Below are 19002 nucleotides of genomic sequence, written 5' to 3'. Positions count from 1 at the left end.
ATAAGGTTTGTCAGTCAGAGAGTTTATAAATCTTTAAAAGAAACTTTTATTATGGGGTTGGTGACAAAGCTTATAAGACATACAACAAAGAATCAGTGTTCGCCACTTGGCCTGAAAACCATCATGAATTTATCAACTCTATATATATGAACTTATCAACTAAGAAGTTCTTGTTCCATTAAAGAATAAAAGCATGCAAATACCGGTTTTGACTCTATGTTTTCCTTGCTACACACACACACACACACACACACACACACACTTGTGTATATATATATATATATATATATATATATATATATATATATATATATAGATAGATATAGATGTCATAATTCATTGAGTCACACATATAATTGACTCACCTTAATTCACACCCATTCTGGTAATTTATAAACTGTCGAATCACCAAATTGTTCTTTAACATAGTCCTTTCAGCAGGTGGTAAGTCCTATTCCTTCACTTCTTTATGGTCAATGAATCATGACTCTAATTTCTCCATCTCTTTTGGGTTTATATTACCATTTCAGGAAGGGACCCCATTCCTAAATCAAAGTATGATTAAAGCTCATGTAATTAGTATTGTTTCAGTCTTTGATGTTAGCCAAAAGTGCTCTTCATAGCATCCACAATGTGCCAGAACTGACACCTTCTGCAATTCATATGGAGATACATGTATCAGTAGCATATCTAAATAAGGTTGTATGACAGCCATTACTTCTACTACTATTGGAACTATCAGGGTATCCTTCCACATTGCCCTCGTTTCTGCCTACAAATCCTAGTATGTTATGACTTTGTGCCTCTGTATGTAAGATACTGTAATCTCTTGGTGTAGGAATTTTAATGATCAGTGCTATTTTTGTCTTCTTATCATGGACTACTGTATCTGGTTTGCTCGCATCTATTTTTTGAACTGTTGGTAATGGGTGATCCCGTGTGATGTAAATTTCTTCATTCTCTATAATGGTTTGTTGCTCATGTTTCCAACACTTCTCAGCTCCTTCAGTATTGTAATGTTTACATAATCCCCAATGCAACAGTCTTACCACATCATTATGCTGTTCAGTGTACAGGTCCTCTGCCATTAGTGTATCACACCCAGCAGCAAGTTGTACGACTATTTCCAGTTCTGTTTTACAAAACCTACATTTGTCTGTTTCTCTCATATGTTCAATAGACTTTCTAAACCAATATGCACATACTCCACAGTCTTGGGCTGCCAATATAAACTTTTCGTCTTTTGGTTTAAATTCACCTCTCCTTAACCATTTGTACACCAGATCCTGATCAACATGAGGTCGCTCCAGGAGTTTTCTGTACTTGCAACTACATTTATGCACTTTCCACATTGCTTGCCTTCTCATCTGAGCCTTTAGCTTATATTCTTTCTTTTGTTTTTGGCACATTCTGTTGCTGCCTGCTTTTTTCTGCTTCTGGTTTGATTTACATTCCTGCTTGATACCGATATGCTTCTGCAAAACTAAGCAGAGAAGTCATCTTAGACTTGTTTTCATCATATTTTAAAACTTTCACTATGTTAGGATCTTGTGAGGTCAGCAGATATGTATTCAGTCCTATGACTGCAGATCTATACATGTAATTAGTTTTGAGGAAGCCCATACCTCCTTCAGAACAGGGAATACATAATCCCCATAATGACTCTAAAATGTGTGATAAGTGGATTTCAAACAACTGTTCATATCTCTGGAACCACAGGGTTACTAAAGAAGTGTAAATGGCAAACTGTTCAGCACAAATTATTTTTACAGTGTTATAATCATTGGCACACATTCAAAATGCTGAGACCTGCTAGAGCAAGTCCCAAACTGCAGATAGCAAATGACCAAAAGAATTGACTTACATATACTATGCCCCCCCCCAACAAAAAAAGAAGTTTAATGGTAAAGAGAGATTTTTGTGATTCACTCTTTTCTAGGTTTTTGGTCTTTTTTTTCCCCTGTCTTTTCAGCACTCTGCATTTTGAGTGCCAGCATTTCAGTAGGAAGTCATTATTATTATTTAGGTTGTAGGTCTTAAACTGGATTTTACAAGTCACAGTAAACACAGTTCCACGGATTCTTTATGCCTTGCACAGCGTGCAGGAGCTCTAGCAGGCAATATGTCTGCCGTGCGATCCAGGAACAGCCTGCATGTACTAAGGCCCTGTATGCAAACCACCCCATTTGCAGGAGAAATCCATGCAAATGAGGTGAATTTGCGACCCAGGAAGCTTGCAACCAGCTGGGCAGGACTAGTGCAATCTGCAGAAATGTACTCGGTTAGTCTTCGTCTTCTTCTTCTTCTTCTTCTTTCGGCTTTTCCCGGTTAGGGGTTGCCACAGCAAATCATCTGTCCACTCATGATTGGCAGTGGAGTTTTACAGTGCCGAGTTGCCAGCCCAGCACCCAACCTTCCACAGAAGGCACCCACACATGCACACACGCTCACACCTAGGGCCAATTTAGAGTGTCCAATCCACCTACTGCATGTCTTTGGGATGTGGGAGAAAACCGGAGCACCTGGAGGAAACCCACGCGACCACAGGGAGGACATGCAGACTCTGCACAGAAGGCACCCCAGCCGAGAATCAAATCAGAGAACCTCTTGCTGTGAGGTGGCAATGCTAACCGCTGCACCACTGTGGCCGCCCCGAGTAGTAACCGAGTACATTTCTGCCAAATCCAAAACGGAGCTGTGACAACTCCAAATAAAGGCTGCATATCAGTTAGGAAGGATGCCAATGGCCAAGTATAAGGCCATTGGCATTGCAAACAGTCAAAAAATAAAAAAAATCAACTTTTAATTTTTTTTTAGCCGATCTTGGCTGTTTAAGCATAGGGCAGCGGCATGCAAATGGGATCGGGGTGAAATAACAAAATAAACTTAAATTAAGCATTTTAACTAAAATCACTACTCTGTCATGCAAGTCAATGGCAGGCAGAAGACAACATGGCCAGTGAGTAGTGGTTGCTAATGGGGGAGGCTCAGTGTGAGACATGTAAGTATGCATTAGCAGGCAATCCTATGCAAATGAGGGGAATGATAGTGAATCCCAGTTTTCCCCAGCATGCTAGTCAGGCTCCAACAGTGTAAGAGTAGGAATAGCTTGGTGCAAGCCTAGGAGTTAGCTGACATCATGAGGGTGTGTGTCAGGCATACTGTAAGCAGACTGGCGCCCTGTGGCTCAGGTTTGCTCCTAGCTTAGCACAGCTAAGCTAGGGGGTGTGTCTGAATCTGCCTAGCACTCTTCACATTGCCTAAGTGGGTGCGCGCACCGTGCACTGGGTTTTAAAGGAATAAAAAAATGTTAAACCAGGAAATAGCAGCGCTGTGCACATCTTAGCACTCTGTTTGCGCAGTGTGCCCCCGGGCTTAAACAAGAAGACAATGGGAAGGGAAAACAGCAGTAAAAAGGAAATCAAGGAAAACTAGCATACCTGGGAGGTGAAATGTATCAGAATCAGCCAATTACAAAGGCAGCAGACCAGCCCAGCCCAGAACACTACTATAAACTAAGCAAACACCTTCCCCTCTGGTTTTTCACATACTCTACACTACCAGTGTATACAAGTGGGGAAATTTTAACAAACAAACCTACAAAATGAGAAGGGCTGCAGCAGGCAACATAGAACCACATGTGCAAGAGGCTGAGGGTAGTGAGGATGTGATTGCTGCCGAACAACCCACAGTGAGGAGACAGAGAAGAGTATACAGACCCAGGGTAACCTACGAGGGGCTACATGAGCTGGAGATAGTGGAGCACTATAAGGTGGACAGGGACCTCCTACAGCAAATTGTTGAGCTGTGCCGGCCACGCCTGACACACCAAACTGACTGAGGGGAATTTATCCCAGTGGATACTAAGGTATGTGTAGGCCTAGAAATACTAGCCACAGGTACCTCCCAAAGCTCAACTGGGGATATCATGGGGATCTCACAGGCATCAGCATCCAGAGTATTCCACCAGTTCCTGGATGCCATATCAGCACATGCCGGTGAGCACATATATTTCCTCAACACCAGTGATGTGTTGGCCAGCAATATGCTTCTCTTCCACCAAACAGCAGAATACCCTAAGGTAGTGGGTGCTAAAGACTGCATGCACATATGCATCAAAGCACCACCCGGTGATAAGGGTAGGGCCTACATCAACTGCTGGGGCATCCCCTCCATCAAGTGCCAGGTCATCTGTGATGCCCAGGGCATTATAATGAATGTATGTGCTGGCTGCCCTGGAAGCTGTCACGATTCCCACATTTGGCATCTTGACACAGCTGTACCAAAGATTTGCCAGTGGGGACATCCCCTACGGTCACCTAGTGGGGGATGCTGGTTACACACTGGAGCCATGGCTGATGACACCCATTAGAAATGCACACACACCTGAACAAGAACACCATAATGAGGCACATGCACAGACCAGACTTATAATAGAGCGTGTGTTTGGGATGCTCAAGTCACGGTTCCAGTGTCTGGACACATCCGGTGGAGCCTTGCAGAACTCACCAGCTACATGTACCCAAATTATTATGGTATGTGCCATGCTACACGATATGATCCTGCGGAAACAGCTGCAGCAGGAACAGCACAGGGCAGGGCCACACAGCCTCCCACCAATGCCAAGGCTTGCACAGGCACAGAGTGACTCGGAGGAGGAACAACCTGAGCATGCCCCAGTAGGCAGATGGAGGTGTGCCCAGTATGCCGAGGCCATGGCAAAGAGACAACGCATAGCACATACACTGATACAGTAGGGACCCAGGGGAATGACACCTCTCTCTGACTCACACATACAGTAAAAGGGATGCCAAACATAACACTACCTGTGTTCAACCATGTATAGGGAGTGTACTATGTGCATCTGACATAGGCAGCCCTCCAGCACCATCCTCAATCCTGGCACACCCACAAGGTAAGTCAATCAACCTACCAATTGCCAAATGGAGTAGAATGTGTCATTACCTGTATCTATGGTATGGATGTGAGCATGCAAGGGAATTGGGTGGCTGAATGTTATGGCAGCAGATAGTAGATACCCATAGTGGCACCATGACATCTGTAACACATACTGGAGTCACCATAGTAGCCAGTACTACACAGGGTGACAAAACCCACTGCAGGAAATATGGTGGGCGACATGTGTGTTCATATGACTCACACATGCCAGTCAGGGAGGTTCACATACCCAACAACAGTCTCAGCCAGCAGGACAGGTGTAGACAAACCCAAACAGAGCCTGTGCTATGGCCTCTGAATGATTCCTATGGGTAACCTCCCCCCCAGACCTACACAGACAGACTACAGCAGGTCAGGCAGTGGGATGTTAGTTCTGAAGGGTAGGAAGTCAGACACTAATAAGTAGGGCAACCAAAGCTAAGACCTGTAGCACACTGATATGCCACTAGTCAGTATGATAGGTTAGAATACAGAATGAAGTGGAGTACCTGACATACCAGTGCAGTCATAGCAAATGTGTGCATGTGCCACGTGTGCCCCCCATCTTATGTAGATATGTAGAAACAGTAAGGTGTGCCTCCCCCCACTCGCATGTAGACATGAAGAAACAGTCAGGTGTGTCCTCCCAATCCTGTGTAGAAATGTAGTAACAGTTAGGTGTGTCCCCCAATCCTGTGTAGAAATGTAAAAACAGTCAGGTGTGCCCCCCCACTCCCATGTAGACATGTAGAAACAGTCAGGTGCCCCCCCAATCCTGTGTAGAAATGTAGTAACAGTCAGGTGTGCCCCCCAATCCTGTGTAGAAATGTAAAAACAGTCAGATGTGGCCCCCACACCCTACGTAGAAATGTAGTAAAAGTCAGGTGTGCCCCCCCAACTCCCATGTAGACATGTAGAAACAGGTGTGTCCCCCCCAATCCTGTGTAGAAATGTAAAAACAGTCAGGTGTGGCCCCCCACACCCTATGTAGAAATGTAGTAACAGTCAGGTGTTCCCCCCCACTCCCATGTTGACATGTAAAACAGTCAGGTGTGCCCCCACTCCTGTGTAGAAATGTAGTAACAGTCAGGTCTGCCCCCCCAATCCTGTGTAGAAATGTAGTAACATGTATGAGTAGGTATAATACGAGTGGAGCACAGATGGCCAGAAGTGGCCAATGTAGCAGGATACGTTGTAGCATTTGCACAATATGCAGGTCTGAGTGTGTTAGGATGGTGTGTGTTTCATAATGTGTGACAGTGGTCAGTATGTATGCATGTTGAGGTAAGACCTGGTGGCCATTGCCTACTACTGCTGATAACAGGGACAAGCCCTCACGACTGCAGTGCCAAAGTCAATCCCCACCAGTATAACACATGCAAGCAGTAAGCCATTGTAAATGTATGGTGGTAATATGTGTCACCATCTCAAAGACTGACATGGCATGCTTGTTAGGCTAGATATACAAGCAGCACACAGTGGAAAGTACCCCAAACATACAATATATATTGTGTCACTGTGAAATGGTGACACCCTTGGATTTGTACATATAGGTATGCATCACAGTAATAGGACCTGTAGTAGGGGATGCCAGTGAGGTCTGCCTGAACACCTGCAGATCACAAAGGAGGTAGGACTGATGTATTGGGAATCAGCTCATGCACCTGCACATGCCAGCATAACTGTAATGCCCCATGCATATCTGTGTGTCAGATGCAAGTACTGCCCATAGCACAAATGCACCCATCCATGCAAACACCACCCACAGGCACCTCTCTGGCAATATCCCTGCTGTGGGGAATGGGTACTGTATGACCCCCACCTGTATATGGAACTAGCAGAAGACTGCAGCATGCAGTGCAGGTGTCACATGCAGGTGTGTCCCTAGCTGTAAGTAGCACCCTGCCAGCATCCACACCACCTGATCAAGACTGATACAAGGTATTGGCATGAACAACTATCACATCTACCCTGTCACCCCAGGGGAATATACTGTATAGTTGTCTGGAACTGTAGGACTGACAGAATGCAACGGCCTGCCACATCTCGCCTGCATCAACACCTAATGCCCCACAGGCACCTGCCAAAGGCCCATGTCTCATATGTACTGCCAATGCATGTTATGTCATGGACACCCAAATAACAACATAACACACTCCATTTAAGCCATATGCAAGGCCATGTGGACAAACCACAGTAACATGTCCACCATGTCCCACTGCATGAACTGTGGACCAACACTAACACACACCTGTGATGTGGTGATACCCTTGGAGAAATTATCACAGAATGTATGCATAATGTATGGAAGAGGTTAGAATAACAGATGGTGGAGTGGGAGCATGGGCAGCATGGAATGTGCAGAGTCCAACAACAAGCTATGTGTACACTATCCCTGGCTGCAAACACATAAATGGGTGGCTACACACCTGCCCGTACACCACAATAGAGTAAATGTCCTGAGCCATGCCCCCTGCCTCTGGCTAACATGTGCAAATCTGTACAGCTGTGAGGCATTGCCACAAGATAAGGCCATACTGCCATGTTGATGGTTGGACAAGTATGGGATCCTCTGCCAGCACTGTACCAAGGTGCTGAACTGGATACACAAACCCAGCACCAAGCGTCTGCAGCTCCTCTGCCAGAATGGCATAATTTACCATGAATACGTAGGTGTCTGCCCACAATACCGGACACAGCTTCAGTCACCCTTGAGCAAGAATGTCCATCTGACAGTACATGAGGACAGAAAACATCACTGTGTCTAACAGTACACATGTCTGAATATCTCTGCTAACAGCAGTATCATGCAGCTGAAGCAGCACAGACACAATCACCTACAGTACACACTATCCCCTGCACAGTTTGTCCCCATATTGCCAAATGATTGACAGATACCCTGCAGAAACAGTATGCTACCTGTAGGTGGACAACACAAATGTCTGCACTGCAGTACAAACTACCTGGACTCGATCCACACATGCAATACAGAAGGGCATGCTGGGCATGCTCACCCACTTAGAGAAATGAGGGCAGTGTCAGCCAACAACATACCCAAAGGTCATACTGGATATGCTCACACACTTAAACAAATGAAGATCATGCCTGCAAACAAAAGTGGTCCAGACATATCTGGCATTTGCAGATGTTAGTGCAGACACTCTTCAGTATGCAGCACTCATGCTTTGTACACACACTTGATAGGAATACAGGCTATATCCAAGGACAACACACTATAATAAGCCAAAAGTAGATGTACGCAGATGTGTGGAATAGAGTGACTGTCACAAGGCACCATCCATTATGAGGTCTGTCCCACCCAGCACACAGCCAAATGGCTACAACCACATGAGGTTCAGATGTCACTCACTTCTGACCTTAGCCACTGGTATCTGTCAGCATGACGGACTATGTGGTGCAAGTGCTAGATGTGCAACATGATTGTACAAGGAAGTAGTCATCTTGTAACTGTATACACGTATCTGTGGAATACACCCTGCATGTGCCCGCATGTGGTGTGTCAACCACTAGATAAATGGTTTATGGCCCATGCACACACACACTGCCCTCCCCATAGCTGTACTATGACAAGCCTGTTGAGGTCATCCACTTTGAAACACACCCTTGTGAAAGGTGCAGGCCAGTAATCTCCATGGCACTTCCTATAACTGTATACTGCTGTAGTGTGATAAACCAGTTAGGTAGGAGTTCTAATCCCAGACATGGCAAGTGTGTGTGTGTGTGTGTGTGTGTGTGTGTGTGTGTGTGTGTGTGTGTGTGTGTGTGTGTGTGTGTCTGTGTAGTGAGCAATGCTTTTTAGGCTAGTCACACTCACTACAATTCAAATGCCGTACTTTGTCAAGGCTGCTGATGTCATACTCTGTGAAAAGCACCCTTTGGAAAGCTGCAGCCCAGTAATCTCCATGGCGCGTCCTATACCTGTGTACTGCTGTAGTATAATAAACTATTTAGGTAGGAGTTCTAATCCCAGACATGGCAACTGTGTGTGTGTGTGTGTGTGTGTGTGTGTGTGTGTGTGTGTGTGTGTGTGTGTGTGTTTGTGTGTGTGTGTGACCATTTGTGTAGAGAACAATGCATTTTAGCCTAGCCACACTCACTACAATTCAAATACCCTACTTTGGCAATCCTGCTGATGTCATTCATTGTGAAATACACCTTTGGGGAAGGAGTACTCCAGTAATCCTCGTGGTGCATCCTAAAACAGCTTCATGCTGTAGTGTGATATACAACTCTGGTAGGGGTTCTATACCCACACATGTCGGTTGTGGATGTTTGTGTGTGTTTCAATGTCTGCGTAGGGAACAATGCATTTTAGCCTAGCCACACTCACTACAATTCAAATGCCCTAATTTGGCAATCCTGCTGATGTCATCCAATGTGAAATACACCTTTGGGGAAGGAGTACCTCAGTAATCTCTGTGGCGCATACTATAACTGCATAGTGCTGTAGTGTAATAAACTAGTTAGGTAGGAGTTCTAATCCCAGACATGACAGGTGTGTGTGTTTTTGTGTGTCTGTGTTTGTGACTGGTATCCTGTGTGAAGGTGGTTGTGAGTGTGTAACAACTGGGCCCAATGTGGAGTGGGTTTTGCAAATTTCTTAGATGGTGACCCTAGTATATATCACAATGTCCACAGTACAGAGATAACAGATGTGAAATAGCCTAGAGGCTGGGGTGCAAATCCATACCCATACATGTGACATCAAGGCCAGGCAAACCAAGATAGCAACCCTAGTATTACACAGAGAACATTCTCAACCCATGTCTGATACACACACACACACACACACACACACACACACACACACACACACACACACACACACACACACACACACACTTGCCTAGGCAACAGCCACTATGTTGGTAGTACACTGCATATTGCCCACTGATAGTAACTATGGAGTGAGTGCAGTAGGCTACAGAGGGCAGGGCACCCTGTCCATCTATCCAATAGGCATGTACATGCAGATAGTGCACCTTCCCCATGTTCCCGACTGGACACCTGCAACACCTGTGATGCCATCAAATGTGACCCTCAAAGGACATACCATGCCTGAAAACATGCCCTGTATGGACAGATGCCACTGACACCAGGGAATGCCATTAGCATGCTATCAATGTAGGTGCAGTGTAAACCTGCTGTCGATTACCATTTCCCACCACATAAGGCCAGGACTGGCACATTTGATGATAATCTGTGTACATAACATGGCCCAGACACCCCAGGTACAGTTCCACATGTCACTGTACATGCATGTGAGAGGTGTGCACATCCCAGACACCATCCATGTCATGGACTAAGGAACACATACATGGCAAGCAATGCAAAGCACTGGCCACATGCAATAGTCACCCAGGTGACTGGATGGTGATTACAATACCCACCTGTGTGGGCAAATCCAGAAACTACACCCCTGAGCCTCAATGCCGACCATTGTCATGAGGCCTGATGTCAGGGTATACCAATCACCTAGCCTTGTATAGCTGTCTGGCACAGTCCACCACTACGCACCCTTGAAGCAATACACCCATGCATATCAGTACTGGCATGCTGTGTGTGTGTGTGTGTGTGTGTGTGTGTGTGTGTGTGTGTGTGTGTGTGTGTGTGTGTGTGTGTGTTGTATGATGTATATGATCACATTCATACCCACTACAACCCCAATTGGCATACTGAAGCATGCTGTCTGATGTCAGACACCTCCCCATACCCTTTGCCCATATAGCCTCCGTATGACTCCTGTGTTGTATGTGATACCTGCACAGTAATGTGTTGTGGCAATCTCACTAGTGATGAGTTATATTCCTGGCCCTGCCAAGTATGTCAATGTGTGTGTGTCCCTGTGAGAGTGTGGCTGTGTTGCTGCTGGCACCTGTTCATGCGGACAGGCACTTGTACTACACCTACCATATAGCTATCATATCCGTGTTGTAGATGTCACTCACCATCATATATACATTCTGAGGGCTCCTCAACATGTAACCTTAAGTGGTGCATCTAATAACTGTATAGAAATGTGATAGCACTACATAGTCATCAGGAGTTTGACACCCTGTACTGGTAGGTTTGTGACACAAACATGCTTAATTTTTACTCTCCCACCCCTCACTGACTTGTCTTTGCCTCTGTCTGCCTCTTTGTCTCCATCTCTGGTGGATATGGAGACCTACACCTGCTTTGCTTAGGCAGCAGCATGTGTATTTAAAGTCATGCTCTTGATCAGCTGACGGTGTCTGCACGAATTGCAGCCCTCCTCTAGCTGATTGCATGTGGAAAGGCTGTGGTAACATTCCCATAGTCAATTGCATGGAAGCACACTCCAGTATCTAGGAACATCATGTTGGTGTTGGGACTTTTCATTCACTGTGAACAGCATCTCAGATGGATTGGGGACTTACCTCTAACAACATACACTGTGGAAACAGGGTAACACACAGGAGGGGGATGTGCCTGACCTGACTACAGACTGTAAGTGCTAATATGCTACATTTGGAGTAATGTTGGTTTAACAGGGTGTGTGTGGATATGGCTGTCCTACATGTTTTAATACCTGCCATGTCAGTGCTATGTTTATGAGGAATCCCCATCTTTATGGTCATCTGCAGACTGGACAGTGTGTGTGGTGCCTTTGGTTTCATGTGTTACACACAGAACATATGTCTGTGAACTGCAGAAAGTAGTGTGAGCATTGCAGAATGTAGATGGTGAAAGCCATGACAGTTACTGACTTCATATCCCTCATAGGACATATGTTGCAACAAACCATGTTACAACAGTAAATGTATGAGGTTATCACAACAACATGTCAATATTGGACCTGTGTATGTGCTTCCAGCCACAAATCTGTCAACCTTTGTACATATGTCATGCATTAAGAGGTGCATATGTGCTCTACACTATAATTAGTGACATCATATTTGATAACAAGCCAGTGAGATATCAGACTGCTACACATGTTATGTGCAGTAGGGGTTATATTTGATGACATAACCTGGACATTCTGTTGTTGTGTGTACAGTACTGAGGTCTGTGCACTTACAGTGAATGCCAACAGTGTGTGTATTGTTAATATCTACTTTGACCTGTGTACAAACTGTGGTAGGTGTCATTGTTCTTTGTCCCTTCCTATCTGATGTTACATGCTGCTTCACTGTATGTTACTGTATTGGCTTACATGTTTGTAGGGCCATACACACAAATGTCCCATACCGCAGACAGGCATCGGACCACACTGTGTAGTGGCCCAGTATATGTAGGGTTAGTGTCTGAGTGGCACATATGAGGATGGTGTTGAATAGATAGTCCATGTACTGTAATATTATGCTAGTTTACCATATGTGGCTGTAGCTGTGTTCACATTGGTTGTGGTTATGCACTTTCACACAGGTATATCTTAACATGTGCTGTGACATGCCTGTAGAGCCTACTATATATGCAGGTACATGTGCATTCCTCCATAGAAAATGTAGGCCAGTGTTGAGCCAGTCTGCCTGTAGCCTGCACAGTGTTTTGTTACATGCCTAGCATGTTAGTGTACTTACCCAGTCAGATGTCATGTCCAGATATTTGTCAGACACACTGCTGCCGAGCCTCCCTTAACAGTCATGTATTTCAGACAGAGGAGTGGAATGATGTATAGATGTATGTCAATATCTAGTGAGTAGTATGTTGCCATGACACCTCTGTACCAGTGGTTATTACGCGTCAGGACAGACAAGGGTGTGTGAATGCATAACCTATGGGGGCAAATGTATAGCAGTCATTGCATGTTATACCCATCTACATGGCTGTTAACATCTACATTGTCAGGCTTGTTCCACATATTTTGCACTAAGGGGTTCTGTGTATACCTCTGGACTGTCCAGAGTGTGTCAGAATGTCCACATATATTGGCCAATATCTCTGCTGTAGTCCACAGGAGCATTATGTGCTAGCAGCGGAACTGTACTATGATGTCCTCTCGATGTCTGTTAGTAGCCAATGGCGAACATGTGAAAAGCAGATGTGACCTCCCACACACACCATATCTGTGAAGACAATCCCTATAACAGTAGCAATAGTCTACTAATATATCTGCTAGACATACCTGACATCCTTTTGCACTACAAAGTTCGTACTATAGGGACTGAGGTAGGGCTACACTTCATGTTCAGGACATATGGTGAAAATATATGTATATATAATTATCCAGATATCTATATAGATATATACACATATACATATCGCATATATAGATGGGTATGTATATGTAGATAGATATACATATACACACCCAGATATATACATATACAGAGCAATATATGTCTATACATATACAGATAGTGATACATATGCACATATACATATGAATATCTACATATATATTGACAGTAGTAAGTATATCAGAATAGATATGTATGCACATAGTTATAGATATCTACGTATATACTAAAATAACTAGGCATATCTGTACACATAGGATGTGCATACGTATATAGCTATATAGACATATATCTATATATACATATATGTATATCTATATATATATATATACATATCTATATATACATATATGTATATATGTGTGTATATATATATATATATATATATATATATATATATATATATATATATATATATATATATATATATATATATATTTATATATATGTACATGCGAAGAGATGTGCACATGGCCATATATATATGTAGCACTATACAGATGTGTATACAGACAAATGTATGAGTATACATGTGTATGTACATGTAGACATATATAGACCTATTATATGTATACAACCATATTCCTGTTATGAGTAAACGTCACGGTTGTGTATACCCTCCCACATGTATCTCACCATATGTATCTGCTATGTGCACATTATGATAAAACAATATATGTGATGCAACAGTCATATTAATAACAAAGACTGCACAATTTAGGAACTACAGGCAAATGTTCAATACTACTCAATATGTGTATTGACAGCTATATTGGTAAAACAACAGCAGTGTTCACAGTGGTCATGGCATAGTGGTTAAGTGCTGTGATTTCAATGTAAAGTTTCCTGGGTTCAAGACCTGCAAGGGTTGCTCATTTTGTTGCTAGGCAGAGCAAGTACTGTCAGATACAGAGTGGCTAAGTCAGTTTTGAGCAGCTTTAAGCATGTTTGCATGGGTCTGCACAAAGCTAAGTGGTGTTAAGCTATGGGTAAACATACAGGCCCTTACACAGTGTAGGCAACGCTTAACAGTGCGCAAATCAGCTTAGCTGTTATATTGCAGCAATGTTGATACTTGCTAAGCATAGCTTAGCCCTGGTAACCAGGACACACCACCCAGTCTGATAACCTGTAATAAGTGTATGTAATGCCATGTACAAAGCATGCACCTATGTGCTGTCATTACAGTAGCAAGGGGTGTGAGTGTCATGTGTGGGACATATATGAGCTCTGTACAGCACTTTTATCCATGTGAATGTGTTACATACAGGTTTAGTAGCCCTGGGTACGTGCTGTCACACTGGCATGTAGTATATCATGGCAGTACTTCTATTGACAGTGCTAACCCAGGCAAAAGCAGAAGGCTTAATGTAGTACTGTCAACAGGCACACCTGCGAGCATGGCTGGACACCGAGGCCTCCCTGTTGTATCCCTGGTGTGTGAGTTGTGTCACAGTATATACCCCTTAATGGGTAATGATCCATCATGTGGAATGTAACTGTAGTCTACCTTCTGTACAGCACATGTTAGTGAGGGCATCTGATGTTGTTATGGGACACATATTGTTATCAGACGTCTGTCAATGCACTCATGCTACTGCATAGCTACTTGCCAAGCTGATGACTGTTAGTCCCTGTACAGATGTGCAGATGGCAGGTATCCAGCTGGGATATGTACAGGCAACTTAAGCTTGATTGACACTGACATGTCTGCCCAGCTGTGTAAGAAGTGGCAAATATAGGAGATGTCACCCTGTATGCACCACATGTCACAGGTACCTCCACTACCCTTAACACAGGCAACAGAATATGCTTGGGTACAGGTCTCCATCACAGACACTAAGCAAGTGTTGTAAAGCATGTTGCATACATGTCACCTTGACCACCTCCATGGCCATGTACAGGAGGCATCTGGAGGACTGGCTGATACATGTCATTCTCACCCTGAGCGTCGTGACAGTAGTGCCTGTTGGTTTATTGCCCACTGCCACCTGGCAGGTGGCAGGATAATACTGTACACACAACCCCTACACAACCCATCTCCCCTTGAACAATAGCTAGGTACACAGCTATGACCACCTGCAGGGATGCACCCCTGTACTGACACATGTGTATGTGTGCATGACTGAGTATAGCAGTGTCTGTGTGTTAGCACACCTGTACATGAGAATTCCATGAGGGCCTTCACAACCAATGCAACACCCATTGCAAAGTCAGTTGTGGCTGCTGCTGTATGGGACATTACATGTACCCTGTTAAGCTCCCCCCATACTGGCTATACAAGCCTTGCAGTACCAGCACAACAGTGTTTTACAAATGGGGTGATAGGCATGGAATACCCATTGTGTTCTGGCATGTGTGTGTAGTTGTGCATGTCCCTATAACTGTAGGGTACAGCATTCCAAGGCCACATACTCCTATTACAATACCCATTGTCACACAGTAGTATAGATAGTGTTGTTGCTGCCCATAGGTGAGGCATGACAATGAAACACCCTACTATGCATGTGGCATGTGCATGAGGTGCATATCCCTGTAGTACCAATGCTGAGGTATACTATGGGTTGTATTGCAGTTGCAGCCAATGTGTGATGGTGGATATGGCAGACTGTCATCATAGGTTTCTGGGAGTACAATATCCAGTGGGGGATGTGGGTGCTGTGTACACTGTTATTACACCAAGGTACACCCGGTATATGTCAAATGTACCATGTTACGGTTACCACTGTCACCATCAATCATACAGGTAACTGTTATCATAATCTAAGCTAGTTATGCAAGTGATGTGTGCAGCCTACCTGTAACACATTGGAGACACGCTCAAGTTACTTAGCAGCAATAGGCCCTGGTATCTCAGATGTGTACCTGGTTGTTATGTGTCTGTAAATGTGCATATGATGGTATGTCACACTACGCATTGTCCAAATACACCCATTACATCCCCCATTAGCATACTGTAAATGTCGGGGGATGTTCTGCTTGTACCCTGTAACATGGGACACACGTCACTCTAAATGTTGTACGGTGTGTGCAATGTAAGCCACACACTTCAGTATTATGACATAGCTAGGTAGGGGTCTAGTCCCAATTTTGCCAAGTAACAGTGTGTGTATATGTGAATGGTTCTACATCAGGTTGCAGGGTATACATGCCTCAGCGGGCCACCTGTCCATGTGGCACAGGCAATAACCGGTTTAGTAACCTGTGAAATGTGTTCGACTGTACCCCAGATATGTCACAGCCATGGTTTCACCACAGTGACATATCCCGTTGTGGAATATGACTGCAGATCATCCTCGTGCTGACACATGTACACCTACAACACAAATGGATAACATTATAGGGACTGCAATCAACCAGTGTTACTAACAGCTATAATGCATCATTGCTGGATGGCTACACTACCCGCCAAATATGCCTTACACTCTACTCCCTACAACATGGTACTCTGCAGTACTGTGGTACACTGTGGTACAGTCACCATGTGCATCAGAATCATATTAGCCTGTCCCTGCATTGATGGTATGGATGACAGGGATGTGGCAGAGGTATCATCATATGCACAGGCCATCCTAGTGGTGACACATGTACGACTACAACACAAATTGATAACATTATAGAGACCACAACCAACCAGTGTTGCTAACAGCTATAAGGCATCATTGCTGGACGGCTACACTACCTGCCAAATATGCCTTACACTCTACTCCCTACAAAATGTTGCACTGCATTACTGTGGTACACTGTTGTACAGTCACCACATGCATCAGAACCATATCATCCTGTCCCTGCATTGATGGTATTGATGACAGGGATGTGACACATGTATCATCATATGCACAGGGCATCCTTGAGCTGACACATGTACACCTACAACACAAATGGATAATGGTGTAGAGACCACAACCAACCAGTGTTACTAACAGCTATAAGGCATCATTGCGGGATAGCTACACTACCTGCCAAATATGCCTTACACTCTACTCCCTACAACATGTTACACTGCAGTACTGTGGTACACTGTTGTACAGTCACCGTGTGCATCAGAACCATATCAGCCTGTCCCTGCAATGATGGTATGGATGGCAGGGATGTGGCACAGGTATCATATGCACAGGGTGTGATGTTGGTTTGCCAGAGGCCGAGGGTGGGCCATACATTTGACACCATGTGTGTGGGTGAGGGGTGTACTGTTGGGAGCTGAGCGAGGTGATGTGGTGTGTGTAGGTATTGGGTTGCCCTAGGTGTGTTTGCATAGTGTGTGGGTGTGCATGCAGACAGTTCTGCCATGTGGCTGCCCTACACAGGTGTTTATGGACAGCTGCAGACCATACCTGGCAGGGTGTACAGTTCACTGCCTCCGGCCATGGACATGTGGACTATGCCTGCCAGGGGTTCCACGGGCATGTCCAGGTACAGGCCTCGATGTGCTACTCTCCACGTTGACTACCAGCTGTTGGTGTTCCTGGCCTACTTCCACGTGGCCGTTGCCTCACTCCCACCACACATTCAAGCATGGACAGACCATGGATGATGAGGGCCATCATCTCACCAAACCATCTATCCATGAACTCAGTTAATCCACGGATGGCACAAGCCAGTTAATGGTAGTTGTCATTTGAAGATGTGAGAGCAACCCTCTGCAGTCTCAGGCCCTGTCTGTGGTAATGTTCTATACATGCCTGCTCCACCATGACAGCCTAAAACATGTTTCTGCTGGTACCAGCTATGTCGCCTCTGCCAGGGGCATGATGTCCAGTTGCCCTACCATGAGCACCCTGGGACATCTGCCTACGTGGTAGCCTGCTGGACATCTGGCTATGCCTGCTGTTACCAGACAGAGTAGGCATGGTTACTGCACTTTCCTGTGCACTGCTACTGAACGCCACCTGTCCCTCCACTATAGCCACTGGTGATGGGGTGTGCATAGGCACTGAAACTGTGCAGGGGTGGGATGGCTAAAAGGGGGATGTCAAATGTTGGCACAGTGTCGGCCCCTGACAACCCCACCTGTGCCTCAACATTAATATCATCATCTTCGGTGTCTGTATAGACACCAACATCAGATTGCATGCAGGAGGGACCCTGACCCACCTCGCCACTTGTGGGGAAAAACAATAAATGCACTTTAAAACCTGTACAGCATTGTCTAATAGTATACACACACACACACACACACACACACACACACACACACACACACACACACACACACACACACACATCTTCGTAATACCTAACTGTCCATGGCTTTACAGACAGTCCCACATATATGTCCTTGTGTTACCCCATCCTGCATCACACTTGTTAACATACACACATTGATACCACTCATTAACATCTCAGTCCTCTAAATGCCCACACAAGCGACCACAACACAAGGCCTATTACTACTTTACCTGCCTGACCTGTGCATAGTGGTTTTACATGGCCTCAATGCTGTAATTCGGTATGCACCCTCTGTATGTCCAGACATGATGTGCATGGCCCCTATATGTGTGGGCTAGTATGTTGTATTCATAATATCTTGCACTGGTGTGTCATGTGTATGTAATGCTCAGTACATGCCAGATATGCTGCTCCTTCAGCCTATCATGTGACAACTGTAATATTTGGATACACTCCCTGGTGTTGGCTAGTATTTCCCCAATGCATCTGTATAGCTGAATATGTGGGTTGTAGGTGACCTCTTTGCTGACTGTGATATTAAGTGTGTACCTGGTGTCTACCTTCCCTCTGGATACCTGTTCCATGCTACAGACTATATTATACTATTTGCTGTCCTGTGATTACACACATGACAGGTATTCCTGGTGTGTAATGTGGCAGTCCATGTCCA

The 19002-nt window shown here is 44.8% G+C and overlaps 1 long non-coding RNA gene across 1 annotated transcript in view; it reads right to left on the bottom strand.

The window, feature by feature from the left end:
• Nucleotides 1-561, bottom strand: part of LOC122817393 — a 55709-nt gene extending 55148 nt beyond the window's left edge. Inside the window, exon 1 of the long non-coding RNA XR_006367233.1 lies at nucleotides 366-561. This is a non-coding gene — a long non-coding RNA (uncharacterized LOC122817393). The remainder of the gene's footprint in view (nucleotides 1-365) is intronic.
• Nucleotides 562-19002: the final 18441 nt, after the last annotated feature.

This window comes from Protopterus annectens, chromosome 12.part0 (assembly GCF_019279795.1).
Source record: "Protopterus annectens isolate FY-2018-M chromosome 12.part0, PAN1.0, whole genome shotgun sequence".
NCBI classification, from domain to species: Eukaryota; Metazoa; Chordata; order Ceratodontiformes; family Protopteridae; genus Protopterus; species Protopterus annectens.
The sequence above is the reverse complement of the archived record's forward strand: the minus strand, read 5'-3'. Positions and strand labels throughout refer to the sequence as shown.